General features: G+C 46.3%; 1 protein-coding gene across 31 annotated transcripts in view; it reads left to right on the top strand.

Moving 5' to 3' along the window:
* LOC149915089 (uncharacterized) overlaps positions 1-16,833 on the top strand; it is a 33,846-nt gene that overhangs the window by 499 nt on the left and 16,514 nt on the right. Inside the window, exons 1-8 of one of the 31 annotated variants that reach the window (XR_016459777.1) lie at positions 20-620; positions 1,158-1,251; positions 2,905-3,018; positions 3,951-3,989; positions 4,076-10,078; positions 10,492-10,579; positions 11,828-11,896; positions 12,355-15,159. The gene's annotated coding sequence lies outside the window, so the exon portion shown is untranslated. The other 30 variants (XR_016459778.1, XM_090124114.1, XM_090124105.1 and 27 more) reach the window with 30 other exon arrangements.

The raw sequence follows: 16,833 nt of genomic DNA, 5'->3' as shown, positions 1-16,833 counted from the left end.
ATTTCACAGTGCTCGTGTACTCGCCTTGTTTGTCCGACAGGGAAAAGCCGCCGGCCGAGCTGAAGCAGCGGCTGCCAGCAGCACGACGTTCCCCCAGGTCTGAGAAATACATTTGCCATCGCTTTGCCTTAACTGCATTTTTTTTTACACGAATTTTGGATCTCTGAATTTCAAGGACTCGCGACCTGCCTGCACGTGCGCAATATACGTAAATGAAGCATTTACCAAATACCGAATTAGAAGAGTTTAGACTGTTAGAAGCTCCGTCCATCCGCGCTGCAAGCGCGCCGCCTCCGCCCGGCAGCGTTCCCACAGCCAACATGGCTCCTCAACGGCTTCACCGCTCTTCAGCGCGCCTCCCCGCCGCTCTGAACTTGCCGTGCCCTTTCTCAAAATGGCGGCCGCCAGCTTCACCCCGCGGCCGCCCTGCCCAGGTGACGGCCGAGTCGCGCGGTCACGCGGCGGGCCGTGAGGGCGGAGCGGTGGCGGGCGGCGCGCCGGGCTTGTCCGCTCCTCCCGGCTGTGCCGTGCGGTCGGCTCCTGCGGGGTCCGGGGCCTCCCGCGGTCGGTGCCGCTTACGTACGGGGCGGTGCCGGAGGGCCGGGATCGGCGGCAGCGGGGTGGGCGGGGCCGGTGGGCGCGGGCGGGGAGGGAGAGCTGTGGGGGGTGGAGGAGGGAGTGGGAGGGGGGAGAGGTGGGGGTGGGGAGGGGAGAGCGAGCGTCCTCCGGACGGCGTTCTGTTTGGCAGTTCTTGTCCTTAGTCTGATTCCTCTCTCCTTTCCCTGGCCGAATTTCGGTGCCCCGTTACACGTCCTCCAGGGGGAGGTTGGAGCTGACGGGCAGCCGGCAGCTGTGGGCTGTGCGGGGTTCTCGTGGCGGTGATGCTGCAGTAACGTGTCGTCCGTGTTCCCTTCACTGAGATGTGCCACGTGTGCTCTGTGGCTGTGCTGAGGCTGCACAAAAGATACCACGGTCGGTGTCTGCAGACTCGTGAAGGAAATTTGCGTTCCGAAGGCGGTGCTCTCGTTCCCTTTCCTCCCCCCCCCCCCCCCCCCCTCCGATGTAGAAATGCGTCTGCGATCGCTGTGAGCAAAATCTGAGAAGGAACTGCATTTCAATTCATGCTGCTTTTTTTTCTCTCTTCCCCCATATGTCAGCACGTGGACATTATCTGCTAACTATACTTTGAACGGCGATTATTTTTCTTATGATCCAAATGCTGCGAATTTCTCAGTGGTTGCTGAGATGAAGGTAATCATAAATACAGGTTTTGGCATTATTGTACCTAGGAATAGAAAGTGCCCAGTAGCTAATCACGTTCTGCTGCAAAAAAAGAAAGCATAGTCCCTTTTTAAAAAAGCAAGAGACAGAGTGCTTCCCCCCAAAAAAAGGGAAAAATCCCCAAACGTGTACGCTAAGTTAACACACTGAGAATGAACCACAGAATGGCCAGGATTGGAAGGGACGTCAAGGATCATGAAACTCCAACCCCCCTGCCACATGCAGGGCCACCAACCTCCTCATTTAATGCTAGACCAGGCTGCCCAGGGCCCCCTCCAGTCTGGTCTTGAACACTTCCAGGGACGGGGCATCCACAGCCTCTCTGGGCAGCTGTTCCAGCACCTCACCACTCTCTGTAAAGAATTTCCCCCTGATGTCCAACCTAAATCTCCCCTTCCTCAACTTCAAACCATTTCCCCTCGTCCTGCAGTTATCTACCCTTTCAAAGAGTTGATTCCCCTCCCCTCTGCAGGCTCCCTTTAGGTACTGAAATGCTGCAATGAGGTCACCCTGCAGCCTTCTTTTTTCCAGGCTGAACAAGCCCAGCTCCCTCAGCCTGTCTTCATAGGGGAGGTGCTCCAGTCCCCTGATCATCTTTGTGGCCCTCCTCTGGACCCTTTCCAACAGCTCCCTGTCTTTTTTGTACTGGGGGCTCCACACTTGGACGCAGTACTCCAGATGGGGCCTCACAAGAGCAGAGTAGGGGGGAACAATCACCTCCCTGTCCCTGCTGGCCACCCCTCTTTTGGTGGAGCCCAGGATAGCATTTGCCTTCCGAGCCACAGGGGCACACTGCTGGCTCATGTTAAGTTTTTCATCTGTCGAGACCCCCAGGTCCTTCTCCACCGGGCTGCTCTCAAGGACCGCTCTTTCCAGTCTGTAGGGATGCCTGGGATTCCTCCGGCCCAAGTGCCAAACTCTGCACTTTGCCGTGTTGAACCTCATCAGGTTCACCCAGCCCACCTTTCCAGCCTCTCGAGGTCCCTCTGAATGGCATCCCTTCCTTCAACCGTGTCGACCGCACCACTCAGCTTGGTGTCGTCAGCAAACTTGCTGAGGGTACACTTGAGTCCGCCGTCGATGTCATTGATAAAGATGTTAAAGAGCACCGGTCCCAAGACAGACCCCTGGGGGACGCCGCTCGTTACCGGCCTCCACCTGGACATAGAGCCATTGATGACCACCCTCTGTCTGCGGCCTTTCAACCAGTTTCTTATCCATCGAGTGGTCCACCCATCAAATCCACATCCCTCCGGTTTGGAGATAAGGATGTGGTGGGGGACCGTGTCAAAGGCCTTGCTCAAGTCCAGGCAAATGACATCGGTCGCCTTTCCCTTGTCCACCGATGCCGTCACTCCATCGTAAAAGGCCACCAGATTGGTCAAGCATGACCTTCCTCTGGTGCAGCCGTGCTGGCAGTCACGGATCACACGCCCTTTCCTCGTGCGATCATGATCATGAAGAGCGGCAGCTTTGCTCCTTCCCTTCGCTGCTCGTTTTGGTTTGAGGTACAGAGGAAAGGATGTGTGAGCCATGCTGGAGCGGTGTGCCTGCCTGCATAGTGTGGCAGTGAGCAATGCAGAGAATTTTATAACGTCTTTATAATGTCTGTCTCCTTCCTAGATGGCACTGTGTTCTCTGAGATGCGCTACGGAAATGATGAGAAGGACTTCTGAGGCTGTGAGCGGTGGCTGATGAGAGAAGCTAAAGAGAGGAACCTCAAAATTGAACTGATTGGTAAATCCAAGCCTTAGAGTTTATATGCTCTTTGTTCTAACAAACACGTCTGACCCTTAATTACTTTAACAGACCGATGTTTTTATGTCGCACTAGACAAGGTAGGGAAGCTCTAGGACTTGGTATGCTTGCACTGATGCTTCTCTCAGACTGTTTTTGCTTTTCTGTAGTAGCGTAACATCCTAGGCAGTGGCCTCCAGTAATCTTCTCATGTCAAACGATGTTAATGCTTAGACCTGATCACAGTGGTGAATATAAATGATTTATCGTTAGGGCTGCATTTCTGAATTTTCACTTCCGCAGTGAAGCTTCTCAAGTTACGGTTCCCATCCCACTGAGAAAGTCTGCCCTTCCTGTTGCAGTGTGGGAAGGTACATACAATGTCCATCTCTCCTGGAGTGTTTCCCTTCCTGTTGCTGACTGTTTCAGTCAGTGTCACTCTTGCACTCCGGTAACGCGTGGATGCTTGAGAAACGGACCTTGGAGGGGGTGGGGTGGGAGGTGTGTGTCCGACACGAGATTTTGCCTTGCTGTGCTTTTACAGTAGAATATAAGTTCTGTGTGTGAAGTATTTAAGTAATGTCTTGTTTCCGTGTTGTTACTGGCATTCTGTATGACCACGTCTTGAAGTGAAATTGTGGAGAAAAGCATTGTCTGCCAAGCTGTAGAGACAACGTTAATAGCATGTAACGTGTGACGAGGCCAGGCGTGGTAGAGAGCTCTCACAGCATGAGCGTTCTTTTCAGTAAGGCTGCAGGCTGTGGGCTGAAGGATGAGAGAAATAAGCACCTGTCTTGAATTTTCATACGGATTATTTCCCTGGAGGGCTGATAAAAAAGTTCAGTAATGATGGTGAAAGATTTATTTATGTGTATGCGCTACTACTTTGTATATCAACAGGTACTGACTTCTGTTTGCTTGTTGCTTTATAGATATGGAATGAAGGGGCATTTCATAGCAAATGGATGAAGGTATGTGTTTTCCGTCTTAAAAGTGAAATGTGCTTCTGAAGTTCCCTTGTTATCACATGTGCTTTGCTTGTCTGATTTTTCTCTAGAGAAGAGACCTTCATCCTGTGACTACTTCGTTTCCTGACTTCTCGTGGTAGCTGCCGGTATGAAGTGCTAACAGGAACACGGGATCCTTCGATTTTTTTTTTTTATCTGAAGCTTTTATTTTGAACTTTGTAAGTCAGTGTATGCTAAGGAGGGCATTTTAAAGGAAGCTGCCGTTGAACCGTATGAATTCATCTTCTTACTGGCTGGAAAGCGGCTTATTTTATGTCAGAGATCCAGAATTCCTTCCAATTCTCAAGTGAAGTTCCAGTGGATATGATGCCCTTTAAATATTGATGTACAGCTCCAGGTTTTCATTACATGGTCTGATTTACTTTTTCCATAAAGTAAGAGCTCTGTATTTTAACTGTGCAAAAGTCAGTACCTCATTTAGAACATGAGTTTGGAAAGAGACAGTCTTTCACATCAGGTAACGCTGTGCTGTCACTGTTTCCTTCCCTGCACACCCCTCTTCGGAAGCTCACTTCTCTTTGAGTTATGTTATGCTGAAGTGGAATCTTAATAGAAGTTCTACTGCATTCATTATTCATGTCCTTGTTGCTGCTTTGAGGCTAACAAGGAAATGCATTTCTTCTCAAAAGAAAGTAAGGGTTAAGCTGAGCGCGAAGAAAACTGCTGATTCTTTTTTTCCTCTCCATGCACAACTCTGCAGAAATTGGGTCCCTTCTGCTTAAAATCAGTCAGTCTGTGGCTATGAGAAAAGTTCTTTTAGTTTTTGTATGCTGTATAAGGTCACTTGTGTTACTTGTCCGTGGCAGCATCTGTAGCTCTTTCATTCAGTGATTAGTTTTAGCAGAATGACACCGAAAATGGTGTACAACAGTTAAATGTGACGTGACATTAGGACGTTAGGAGGGAAAAGCCCTTTGTAACTTAAAGTGTCTTTCACGAGGCTGGCATAGATAACGTTCTGCCTGCTCCTGAAAAGTGGGAGTGCTCTCCTCTGAAACACTTTATCCTCATTTATATGTAAGGGTGTGAGATACACTTGTAGTCTGTTAAACTCATTCTGGGTTTTGTCGCACGGCCGTCATGTTTTGCAGAGGTAGACTACATCTGATTACTGACTTCTGGATAGAAATGTGTACGATGTGCTCGTTACCTTTGTATTATCAGCAGTCTTCATTAGGGAGGAGGTCTTGTGAAGGAAACGAGCTTTGCTTGTGTGTTGGTCACTGTCAGTGAATCGCTCTGCAGCTCTTGCAGCCCACCCAGCGTGCCTTTTGCAGCGGAGCTTGTTGTCAAGGTGTGCAAAAAGAGCCGAGTTGGGTGCTAAGCAGCTGCATGTTTCAATTGGGACCTTGTGCTGTATCTTGCTGTTGATAATAAATATTTAAAGCTTGGCCTAAGGCAGTACAAGACTGTGCTGCTTCTCCTTTAGCACGTTAAGGTTACTGTTACAGGTCACCAAGGGCAATATCAGAATGAAGCTTTGCTTTAGCAAGCTGTGGAGGTGGTGTGACGTACGTAGAGCTAGGTTTACTTATGCTGCTGTGTTCTAAAGAAATAATCTTGTACTCGTGCGAATGCTGTGGTATATTACAGATTGCTCTGTAATGCAAGCTTTTCTGTTCTACTGCTATTATTCCAAAGCAAGTGTGCTTTCACTTTCAGTTTGGAGGAGAGGAATTACTGCAGCTGTTTGTACTTCTAGGCTTTGAGTCTTCTTTTTGTGATAAGTGCTCTTCTTAATATATTGAGTCGGCCTCTCTATCCTGGGACAAAACCAGTGCCAAACGCCTGACAAACTCAGCAGGAACCGCAGGCTGTGGGAGACTGCAGTACCTTCAGCGATGGAGCAGTGCAGGATGTTGGGCTCGGATCCTAAAGCAAACCTGCGTGAGCGGAAACGTGAGCTCGTAAGTGTTGTGCACTGCTGATAGCTTTTAAAGCTGTGTGCGTAAGGACTGTCTAAGGTACTGTACAGCACATCCATCTGCTGCGTCAGGACAAGAGACGAACTGCAGCTCTCTCCTCTGTCAGTCTGAACTCAGAAATGCTGAGATGTGAGGACAGCTAGGGGTGTACTGCTGCCACTTTGTCAAGTGCACAGGGTACCGCACACCAACAGTTCCCTGCCGAGACTCACCCGAGTCTCCACCGACCCCCACGGCAAGAATTAAATTCCCTTACCTTGGTCTGTGCACAGAGTTACCGGGTCTCCAGGGGTCAATACACGTGCCTACCTGCCCCGTGGCTTTCACAGAGCCCAGCCTTTATGGAACAGTCTCGGTTTCTTGTCGACCGTCCCGAGGAGTCACCCCACCACCCAGACAGGACCGCTGAAATCAGCGGGGTGCGCCTATCCTGTCCAGGGCAGTGGGGGAAATCCCCACAGGGCGATAATTACCCCGGACGAGCCCCCAGATTGTAGGAAATATCCAAATAATTTTCTAGGACGGTATCTCTGATAAAGCAGATTTGATTCGCAATTGCAATGGCGGGCCTCCTGCAAGCAGGAGAGCTCCCAGAAAACAGCGTTACATCTTTTATTCCCTATTCCCCGACGCTTATCTCCTTCTCCCCTGGTTCCTCATTGGCGGAGTACTTTAGGTTCACAATCTTCTCGACGCTTCACTAAACATGGAAACACTGGACAAACATAAGTTTTTGCTGCATAAGCGTAAATCTGTAGTTAATTAATTAACTTATTCCACACCTGATCATTATTTTGCGGATATCTGCTTGTCCTTCTTACCAAGATCAGCTCGGGAGAAAGACAGGGGAGTATCCTGGTGCCTGCCTGTCACACCCCAACCTTCTCACGGAGTGAGACAGTTCGGCCTTGTATAGAGGCCCTAATTTCTTTGATGCTTGCTGAATCTGGTTTTCTTTTGCCGGCAGTTTCTTATCCTAACAGAACAGCTCTACAATATGTTTTCTAATCCCTAACGCTATACTCGCATTGTTTGGAACATTTAACAACTATTCCAGTTTTGCAAGAAAGAATTAATCACATAAATCAGTAATAATGTTTCTAAAACGTGCCGCTAACATATATAGTATTTTACTTCTTAGACCAGCTGTTTCTAAGGATGGGTTACAGAATACAAATGCATTATGTTCTACTTCTTCAAACCAATTGCTCTTTTTAATATCAAATGCAGAAGCAACATTCCATTCCCACACAACTTTCTGAGACTCCAGTCTAAAAAACAGACTAGCAAACAGACTTTGTTTCCAGTGAAACAATTACTAATCTAAAAAAAGTCTGATTAAAGAAAGGCAAGGCACCATTATCTTAAGCGAAATAATTTCGAGGCTTATAGCTTTTATGTAACTCCATTTTGGACTAACGAAGATAAATGCACTGTATGAAATAATTGAAACAGAGCACAGCAGAAAGCACTTGCATGCTTGTAAAAGGAAATTTGAGTTGGCTGTCTTGTCCTCTGCAAATTTAAAGGTTTAACATACTTGCTATGTGATTTCCTGTCTCTCATATGCTTTAGTATCTTATTTGGAGGTTGGTCCTATTCCTGTTATTTTCTTCCTTTTACAAGCCCCTTATGATAACACAAGCCCCACTGGTTTGGCATTGCGACAGCCAGATCTTGTATTCAGAAATTATTACAGAACAGATCCAAATCTGTAAATGCAATATTGCTTTTATCTTGTATTGTAAACTATCTTTGTACTGTACATCAATTTTTCCTGACGAAGGGAAGCTTATCTTTCTGCTGAACTCATTTCCTCTGAGCTTGAGCTCTATACATTACCATTGTCTTACATTGAACTCAGCAGAATTTTAATGTGAGGAAGCTACTGAGTTTAATTTATTTTTTTTAAAATGAGCATATTTTTAGAAGAATTCAGGATCTCTCCTGAAGTGGATATGTTGTGCATGTATATATAATGTGATAAATCTTAAGCCATGACGTGGGAATATGAGCCCTTTTTGCTCATCTGCGTACAGATGCATGATTTCGTGCCCGCTATTAAAAACTCCGTTATTAAACTGTATTTGCATGCTATGGCTGTGGAATTCAAGGTCCTAGCAACAGATTGCGTTGAAGACAAATCAGAAGACCTGAAAAATCAGACCTTGTCAATGTCCTTGACTACTTCTTAAAGCAAGTCCGGGCAGATGGCTGCTCAGAGCTGTATTCTCTGCTTTACTGATGTGCAGAAAAAAGGCTGCTGATGTTCCTTACTGATGCTTAAAAAACAAACAGTCCAAAGCCCGTGGAAAGATCACCGCCAACCACAAAGCTAACAGAGGAACTGTAAAGCACGATCGCTTCTATGTATGTATGTATGTATGCATGCATGCATGCATTTACTTATTCTCCCGGCTGCTTTGGTTAGGAGGTACAGCTGGAGGCCGTAACCCTCAGTTGCACGTTTCATTTAATGTGCAGCTTTTTGTGGTGATGCAGGCAGAGAATGTATTGGTTTTTCTTTACTAAGTTCTCAACACTGGGAATTGGTTCAGGAAGTGGATTTGCTGTCTTTTCCTTTCCTGTGGGTTTGCTCTGTCTGTTTTGTGGGGGGAAGGATGGTGGGTTGAGGGGAAGGAGGGAGGTTGCTTGTTGGATTGTTTTCCCTTCTTTTATCTGGGAAAATTCCTTTTGCATTGCAAGATATTTTTGTTTTTAGCCAGAAAGCTGTTTGTCTCTCCACAGTGTGGTGGAGAAAAAGAGGTGTAATTGTTGTACTAACTTGATGTAGTGCTATGCATACGAACAACAAATGCAGCAAAGCGATTTTCCCAGAACGACTGCGTGTAACTCAGCAGCTGATTGCTATGAAGGTCAGTGTGTGCCAGTGACAGCACAAGAGCCTCGGGGTGGGCACTGCGCCTGTTTGGGTGACAGGTAGGAAGTTTGCATCCCTGTATTGTCAGAGACCTTTACCGAGTCATTTTTCTCTAGGCGTGTTATTTTTTGTAAGACATGAAAGCAGTTCTGTGGAAAGTCTGATAAACACCTTAAAGAAAAAGAAGGCTTAACTCAATAGGAAGCAGAAAGATCTAAAAGCAAGCAGATTTGACCGCTAGGTATGTGCAGAAATAAGCTACTGCCTGCTATAGTTATTGCTATTAGAGTATTTTGATCTGAAGTGCCTGCCGAGGTTAGTGTGCTTTCCATGTTCCTTTTTGCTCGTTTTATTTTATCCTTAAGTAGACATTTGATACCTTTCAGTTTGAGAAAATAGAATGAAGTACCTCCGTATTCTTATCCCACTTGAGATTGTTGTCCAAGTCAGCATTTCTTTGTGCATGGGAAAAGGGAAATACTTTGTCATGCTGTCTTCTGAAAACGTGGATTGGCAGTTACTGTGCAGTTCTTCAGTAGTCTTGTGCTGTCTGTGCCGCAGTTCTGCAGAGAGGTGGCACATACAGTGCCGTTAAGGTGAAGGCAAATGCCTTAATTTTTTCATTCTTCTGCTCGTTACTGCATATGTAACAGCGTTCAAGAAAATGGCTGTCACGTCATCTGAACTGTTCAGAACACCTGGGCAGCTCTTCCCATTTCCATGTTACTGAAGACTTTCCTGAGGTCCCGTTCCTCTTTTCTGCTCACTCACACTAAAAAAACCGCAACAAACACCTCTACCTCCTGTAGTTAATTGTTCCTTAGGGAGAAGCCCTTCTGTACTTTCTCTTGCTGGTCTCTTTACTCTGTCTGCCATACAACTGATGTTTTAAAATGTGCTTTAGTGTAATTCTGTAATCTTCTATGGAATTGAATTTGTTTTGAATTTGTTTTGAATTTGTGGTTGTTTTGGAAATGTGGTCGCTTTATGTTGGAAATAATTTTTGTATGTGAAATTAATTTGCTCGGACTAGAAATCACAGATATTTTTACTAAGATGCAGTTATTTTCTTCCGATTTCTGTTCTACTTCATCTCAGCACACGCAGCGTAGTTCACTCAGCCAGGCTGGTTATACTGGTGAGTGGACAGACGCTTAGAAGGAGGTGGAAGCTCTGCAGCTCTGGCAGATGGCCCAGGAAACCTTACTGTCGTAATCAAAGCTATGGTAATGTACATCAACAGAAGTAGAATAAACAAAGGAAATGTTCTGTTACAAAGAGCCAGCTTTGGCTTATGCCATATCTGTGAATATCCTGTACAGTGCTTTTGTAGCTGTGTTACTGAGACCACCAAAGTCTTTTTTTCTACCTAAACTACGTATGTAATTCAAAGTTCATCATAAATGAACTTTAATTTGATTACGCACTGGAGGAGGAAATTGTGGTCCTTTTTAAACAGCAGTATTAAAAATACATAGAGTTTGTCTAATAGCAGTCATCACTGAGATAGTGGAATAAGTAGTTGCAGGTTGATCCTGTGTTGCTTTTGATTCTACATGTACAGTATGTTTTTCAAATGCGTATTGGCGTCTGATAGATTCCAGTAATGTCTATTCCTTCCGTTCCTTTCTTTATTCAGGCACTTAATCGCTTTCAATCTGTCAGGCTTCCTCTGCCTCATTTCTGATCTTCACCACAGCGAGCAGCTTTCTACCTCAGAGTCTTTTGTAAGTATGCCTTGAATACATTTGGTTGCTCTTGTAAAGTGGGTTGTGCTGTTTCTTCTGCATGCACACGAATTATGACAAGACACCGATAATTCAGAATTGCTCACCTCCAGTGCTGGAGGTTCTGTGCCTGACAAAGTCTTAAACATCCTGCTTTTCTTCTTACCATAGGACACAATAGCATAACTGAATTTGTAGGACTAGTACCTCCCAGTCCATTCATGTACATTGAAGAAAAAAACTGCTGGAGCAGAGATGCAGTTTGGTTTATCCTTAGGGTTTATTCCAAGGCTGCGTGCTCTGAAATGCTGGTACAGTTTGAGTGTCGGAAGTGGTCATGACCTTTCTACTGGCATCAGTTCATTCCCAGGGGAATAACTGCAGCTGACTACAGTGTAGGTTTTGTTGTTCCATCCCCACAAAAGATATTCTGAGAATCTGTTTTTTTCTGTTCCCATTTATTAGTATTACTGCATTATTGGGATGATGGCTCATAGATGTACACAGATTGCTCTGAGAGGAATGCCTCCTATTTATTTCCGTAGGAATGACAACAGATACATAGAGTGAATTCTCAGCTACAAAACTCTGTTTTTCAACATGGTCACCACCATTAGCTATGCTTTTTTTCCAGTGTTGAACGAGAGCCTGCGTGCTGTGCTTGTTTAAAAAGAAAAAAAAAATAAATCTGGCCGTTTGGGTGGCTTGTCTTTTGCATTGCTGTTGCCACTGCTGAAACGCAGCACCCACCGCCTCACTGTGCTCACATCCACGTGTTGGTCTTCATAAAGTTCTGCAGGCATTGATGAATGCCAGTGGGTGCGATTTTTTTCAGCGCGGAGGAGTTCAGTGACACCCCTGTGCTTCACGTGCACTTCCATGTCAGGTGCTGTGCTGTCATTCTGGCCCTCTGCTGCCATCTGTCGCATGGCTACAAAATGTAACTGAATGCTGGCAGGAAGGTTCAACCTCTGCTGTCATCCCACCAGTGTCCACCTGTGATGTTGTGGGCCAGCATTATAAAATAGGAGGCATTCCTTTTGGATCAGCCCTTGTATAGTTATGAAAAAGTAAGGTTTATAATGGCTGCCTGAGTAAATTGGTGGCTGCTAAAGAGATCCACAACTCTAAACTAACAGTAGTCAGACACTGATAGTTTTCAAGGTCAATTTAAATTATGTGGCTGTATTGGGTTATTTATTTTTTTAATGTTATCTTTCATTGTCGTATTTCCTGAAAACTCTTCAGGTGTGGCATTTGAGGCTTGATTCTGAATCTGCCAACTCCAGTATTCCTGAGCAACTCCATCCTGTAAAGGTAAGTGGATTAGTTTTCATACTCCATTGTAAAACTGCTTTTAAGAATTGGTATTGCAAGAAAAATGTTGTTCTTTGTTTTACAATACAGAATTACAAAGTAAGAAGTAGAATCTTGTATGTGAAAGTAATCTAAGGTACCTTGCACTCATCTCTTCAGAGAGGAACTTTGTGGTCTTTCATGTGTATTCGTGAGTGCTGATTAGCCTGGTAGTGCAAATCGTTTTGTAGGTCTCAAACACCGCAGCTTTTTAGTTGATACACGCTTTGAGAGTCATGGTTGATGTGGTTCCAGTGTGATAATGCAGCACATGGATGTCCTTTTCCATCTCTGGGCCCACCTTGCTGCCTTTTCAACCTGTGCATTGAATTGCAATGAAATGTCAGTATCGTATACCTCCGCACTGTGTTGAGCCTCACCTTACTCATGCTCACCTACTGGATGTTAGTCAGCTTTAGCAATTGTGTTTCTACTACAGAAGGACTTGCAGGACATCTGTAGGATTGATCTGGCCTGAAGGTGATGACCTTCCAACTTGCTGGTCTCTGCCCGTGTTCTTTGTCATGACATCGGGATGTGTGTGCTTGCTGGATGCATTGATAAGAAATGTTTTTGAGAAGAGAACCTTGTACTTCCCAGAGCAGTAAGAACGTGAGGGTATGGGACACTCTTCACAAACCTGATTAAAGTGTGCTGTCCCAGACTTGGTACTGTTAAAATAGCCCTTCTCAGAAACAGAGCATTGTGCCTGCTGTGACTTAAATCCCACCCACAAAGGAGTATTCCCTGCAGTCTCTCTGATCTCAGGTGCGTGTTTCTCCCATTGCTGGAACTGCTGGACTTTCATGCCTTAACTGTATGTGGAAGGCTCTCTTTATTAGCTCTGTTTGACTGCAGTTTTAGAATCATAGAATCCCAAGGTTGGAAAGGACCTGCAAAATCATCAAGTCCAACCGCCCTCCCATCACCACTGCTACCACAAGCACTGCACCAGATCTCGCAGCTCCTCGTCCAGACGCCTCTTGAACACTGCAGGGACGGCGACTCCACCACCTCCCTGGGCAGCCATTCCAGCGCCTGACCACTGAGAGGAAAAGTTCTTCCTTATGTCCAACCTAAACCTGCTCTGGTACAACTTGCGGCCATTTCCTCGGGTCCTGTTCGTTGCCTGGGAGAAGAGGCCAAACCCTTCCTCATCACAGCCTCCCCTCAGGAAGTTGTACAGTGCAATGAGGTCTCCCCTGAGCCTCCTCTTCTCCAGACTAAACAATCCCAGCTCCCTCAGCCGCTCCTCATAGGACTTGTGCTCCAGACCCCTCACCAGCTTCGTTGCCCTTCTCTGGACACGCTCCAGGGCCTCAATGTCCTTCTTGTAGTGAGGGCCCAAAACTGAACACAGCACTCGAAGTGCGGCCTCACCAGCGCTGAGTACAGGGGATGATCACCTCCCTGCTCCTGCTGGCCACACTGTTTCTAATGCAGGCCAGGATGGCACTGGCCCTTTTGGCCACCTGGGCACACTGTCGGCTCATGTTCAGCTGAGCATCAACCAACACCCCCAGGTCCTTTTCCTCCTCACAGTCATCCAGCCACTCATCCCCAAGCCTATAGCACTGCATGGGCTTGTTGTGGCCAAAGTGCAGGACCCGGCACTAGCTGTATACTAGCTGTATGCAGACTTGTTGGGAGGTAATAAAAAGATCTTTGAAAATAGGTTGGAGATATTAACCACTGAAGCAAGAAGGTGAATTTTTTGTGCCTTAAATTAGACTTCAGAGGATGTCCTTGAACTCAGAAGCTTGGGCTTTGTTGCAGCTTGATATTTACAGCTGTGCCCTGGTCACAGTGGCGATGTGACATTAGCAATGTCATCACTGCGCCCAGGTCACAAGCCCTGACAGCAGGCACTGGGGATAATTTAGTGTGAGGCCGTTCTTCACATCGGTCTTCATATCCAGGCACATGGATGGTATCTTTTTCCAAATGTGCAGGATCTGTAAAATAAAATTATATACCGCATAATTATTCTTGCAAATAACACTTAGTTGCAGGGACGTATTCCCATTTTTCTTGCCCAGGTTTCATAATTAAAATAGTAGTATTGTTCCCTGTAGCTATTATTTCATCTGGTTCAGGAGGGCCCTTTGGCTTCGTACTTTAGCTCCATTGTTAATACTTGATGGATCCAAACCCTCCAGGAATGCTGGTGATCTGAGGTGGATCCCCTTTTCTCACAATTGTTTTTGAAAGTGACAGTATCAATAATTGTGCTGTTCTGTCATGGGGTTGAATAATTGAATCTTGTTCACCATTGTTTAACAGAATTGGATTTATCCTCTCACGACGTGACAGTTTTCTTCTCCAGAAACCCAAGGGAATCCTTTTCTTTCCCTGTTTTTGCCACAAGCTCCAATTGGCACGTGTCCCATTTACAGATATGTTCAACTTCATTTCTCCCTTTTGCATGGGCCATAAGTCTGACGCCCTTTGAAGAGCCTCCGTTGCTAATTCAGAGGCAGCTTGCTGTTCATTTTCCCTCTCCAACTCTTCCTTGTCACTTTATATATAAACAGGGTTAAAATTTGTCCTAGATATGACCAATAAACCTCTGTGCCTCATTCTTATCACAGGGTCCTGCAAAATCTAGAATTGTGTGTCAAGTTTTGGGCACTATTTCCCAAAATGCCAGTGAATTCCTAGAAGTTTCACTTGTTGAGACTGCCCTTGAATTTTAGTAGGATGAATTTCCGAGCCTTTGTGTTTCATGTGATCCATAACCAGCATTTGTTGCACCTCTTCCTCACAGCTTCCCTGAGTCAGGATGTCATCTTTGTGCATGTGAGGAGACAGTTTGTAATCATGCAGATGTTCAGCCACTGTTCTGTGGCAAACGGTTGGACTGTGCAGTTGCACTGGAAGAGCGACCATCATTTCATTCTTGTTTGTTACGTGGAGCTGTTTCCCTCATCTCTTTCCAAGGATACAAATTGGAATACAGTTCCCAATCCTTCTCCCCCACAACAGCCGACCCACTCGCACTGGGCGCTCTGCAAATAGATAAGAGGTCCCATTGAGGCTCCTGAGGGAGTGCAGTAGGTAGTATTGTTCCTGGGTCTTTTGCTTTAGAATTTGGCACTTTCTTGCTAGGGTTTATTGAACCCTCTGTGTTTCTATATCCTCTGTAATTCAGGAGTTAGAAAACCATCAATCTTAGCATGAAACATCCTTAATAAAGCTGTCTCTTAATAAAGCTGTAAACAATTCTTTTCAAGAAATCCTATTTTCACTTTTTTAAACAGAATGCTTTAGCCAAATCTGTACAGGCTTCCTTGTTTCATTGCAAGCTGTCCCTCTGCCCTTGCATTTACAGTCAAACCTGTGTCCAAGTTTGCTTAATTTGGTAGACTGTAGGAATTTGCAGAGGGGAAAATGAACCTTGTCATTACAGGGAGAGAGTGCAGGCTTGCTTCAGCTTTTGCAAGGTGATTCACCCATGCCCCAAAAAGTCATCTAAAACGCAATCATGTTTAGGTGTCATCAAATAATAGAATTATTTAGGTTGGAAACGACCTCTAAGATCACCAAGTCCAACCCCAACCCACCCCCACCATGCCCACTGACCTTGTCCCTCAGTGCCACGTCTCCACGGTCCTCGTAAGCCTTCAACTTGTCAACTTGTTCTCTGTGAGTGTGTAGCACAAACAGCTTTGCTGCGCTTTGTGTGTATGTTCCCTATAGCTCTGGAGGTGGGGAAGCTGCCCAAGTGACTGCAGAAGGAACTCTAGCTGCACTATGCCTGGTTACAGGTCAGCCTCATGGTCTTGGTCTGTCTGACTTGACTAGTGGGAGTGTAAATTGTTGAGGTTTGTATGTCAAGCACTTACTCTAGACAGTGTGCTGTCACTGGAACGGTACCTATGAAGGAATGACCTGTCCATAACGCGCATCTCATCAGCACTGCCTGATGCCTTATACTGAGCTGCCTTGTTTTGGAGTCACGTGCCAAATCAAGCCGGCACTGCCTGGTGGGTCTCCTGGGTAACACTGTTGTTAGAAACCCTGGTTTTGATGCCTTTGCGTGATGGGAAATTCCCTACCAACCTCTGAAATACAATTTTCTCTAAGTCCTACGCTCCTGTCTGCTAAGCTGTGCGTTCTGATTGCTACAGAACGGGGTTCTTGTTTGCTTTTGCAGGAGTTTGTAACTGTTGGTTTATAACGCTCTGAAGGCATCACAGACCGCCTGCTTCTCTCCGCAGTGCTCAGGGGCTTTTCTGAGCTGCAGGCCCTGCACTGCAGCCCCGTGGCACCCCAGCCTCACATCTGGTGCTGGACTGAAGCTGGAGACTCCTGGAAGCAGGGGATGCTCCTGCCCCACAGAAGGGCTCGCAGCTCCAATGCAGCTCCAGTGCCCTCAGCGCTGGGGAGGAGGCAGAGGTGCACCCAACCTTATTCCTTGTGCGGATCACCGTGTGAGGCCACCAGGAAAGGTGGGCACAGGTGATGCTGCTGGGGGACATGTGAATGGCATCAAAAGTGACTGCAGAGCTCTCGGGCCAGTAGTCAGGGGCACGGGGCCCTGGTGCTGCTGTGGGACAGGCGTGAAGATGAGGGCACTGCCGATGCGTGCCAGTCGTTGGCTGCAGGACTGGAGCTGGTAGCAGGGCCTTGGGTTCTGTGGCTGGAGGACCTATTTGAGGATTGGTGTCTGCTTGGAAGAGGTGGGACCTACCTCCCTAAGGGATGTGAGGATATTTTCATCAGTAGGACGGCAGCTTCATGAGGGAGGCTTTGAAATGTGAATGGGGAGGGCTGCTGAGTAAAGGGATGCCGTGATGCTGTGGGAGGAACCAGAAAATCAGCACTATGATTAAGCGAGGACACTGCCAGCAGGTTCACAAGGAAATGCCTGAAGGCATGTGGAGAAATCCCCCAAA

Source organism: Phasianus colchicus, chromosome 24 (assembly GCF_987193195.1).
Source record: "Phasianus colchicus chromosome 24, bPhaCol1.hap1.1, whole genome shotgun sequence".
NCBI classification, from domain to species: Eukaryota; Metazoa; Chordata; class Aves; order Galliformes; family Phasianidae; genus Phasianus; species Phasianus colchicus.
This window is presented reverse-complemented; position numbering and strand designations above follow the sequence as displayed.